Source organism: Mandrillus leucophaeus, unplaced genomic scaffold, assembly GCF_000951045.1.
Source record: "Mandrillus leucophaeus isolate KB7577 unplaced genomic scaffold, Mleu.le_1.0 Scaffold300, whole genome shotgun sequence".
Lineage (NCBI taxonomy): Eukaryota > Metazoa > Chordata > Mammalia > Primates > Cercopithecidae > Mandrillus > Mandrillus leucophaeus.
Genome location: NW_012103144.1, coordinates 2,382,330 through 2,383,848, shown reverse-complemented (window position 1 = coordinate 2,383,848; position 1,519 = coordinate 2,382,330). Strand labels below are relative to the sequence as shown.

Genomic DNA, 1,519 nt, shown 5'->3' with positions numbered 1-1,519 from the left:
GCAGCTGGAAACCATCATTCTCAGCAAACTATCACAAGAACAGAAAACCAAACACTGCATGTTCTCACTCATAGGTGGAAATTGAACAATGAGATTACTTGGATTCGGGAAGGGGAACATCACACACCGGGGCCTATTATGGGGAGGGCGGAGGGGGGAGGGATGGCATTGGGAGTTATACCTGATGTAAATGACGAGTTGATGGGTGCTGACGAGTTGATGGGTGCAGCATACCAACACGGCACAAGTATACATATGTAACAAACCTGCACGTTGTGCACATGTACCCTAGAACTTAAAGTATAATTTAAAAAGTCAAAAAAAAGAATAAAGTTTTAAATAAGTTGATAGTTCAGTGTGGTTGATGGATTGTAGATACTACCTTTAAATATCTCTGAAGCACAGCTGAGGTGTGGACCTGAGCTTAACCCTTAATTGAAAACCTCCAAAGACAAAAGGAGGGTCGAAAGGCACACTTGGCTAGGGTCCTGAGATGCAGCACTGAACTAAAAACCTGTGGGAGATGGGATGATTGCCTCAAGTGACCTGGACTCACTTGAAAACAACCCTATAATAGGTTGATATTTTGTATATAAGCTGAAAAGCAAATGTCTCCAACAACAATATGGGAAGTCAGGACCATCGTCAGTGTAGCAGGTTTTGTGTGTGTGTTTTTGTTTTGTTTTCTTTTTTTCTTTTTTTTTTTGGAGAGGAGTTTCACTCTCATCTCCCAGGCAATGGAGCGATCTCGGCTCACTGCAACCTCCCCCACCCGGGCCCGGCCCCGGCCCCCGGCTCCCCCACCCCATTTCAAGCAATTCTCCTGCCTCAGCCTCCCGAGTAGCTGGGATTACAGGTGTGAGCCACTGTGCCTGGCCGAAATCTCAGATTTTCAAAGGGTTTTGTTCTCTTCTCCCAGGTGGTCCATACTCTAGGGAGATCCTCTCCTCTCTAGTCTTAGCTTAAATATAGCTTAAAAACAAAGCTTAACCTGCTTTGTTTTTTCTTTATGGCATTTATAAACTCAACTGATAGTGTTAGCTGCTCATTTTCCTCCTCTCTACTCCTAATATTTAAACTCCAAGGCAGGGATGTTGATTTTTTGTTCTTAAGAGGGGCAATATGGTATAGTACATACTGGTTAAGGATAGTGTTGTAAGAAACGGACAGCAGCTAGACTACCTGGGTTTGAATCTTGGCTCAGCTACTTATTAGCTGGGGGGAACCATGCATATGTTAGCCTTTGTGCTTCAGTTCTCCACCTGTAATATGGGGATAATTATATCTACGTCATTGGGTTGCAGTGACGATTAAATGAGATAAGACTATGTCCTAAATCTGTGAAGTATTAAGACAATTTCTGACACAATGGGCATTATTATTTTTTGTTGTTGTTGAGACAGAGTCTTGCGTTGTCGCCCAGACTGGAGTGCAGTGGCCAGATCTCAGCTCACTGCAAGCTCCGCCTCCTGGGTTCACGCCATTCTCCTGCCTCAGCCTCCCGAGTAGCTGGGACTAC

General features: G+C 44.4%; 1 protein-coding gene across 1 annotated transcript in view; it reads left to right on the top strand.

Annotated features, from left to right (window-relative positions):
- Positions 1–1,519, top strand: part of DPPA5 (developmental pluripotency associated 5) — a 13,071-nt gene that overhangs the window by 1,287 nt on the left and 10,265 nt on the right. The window lies entirely within an intron of this gene.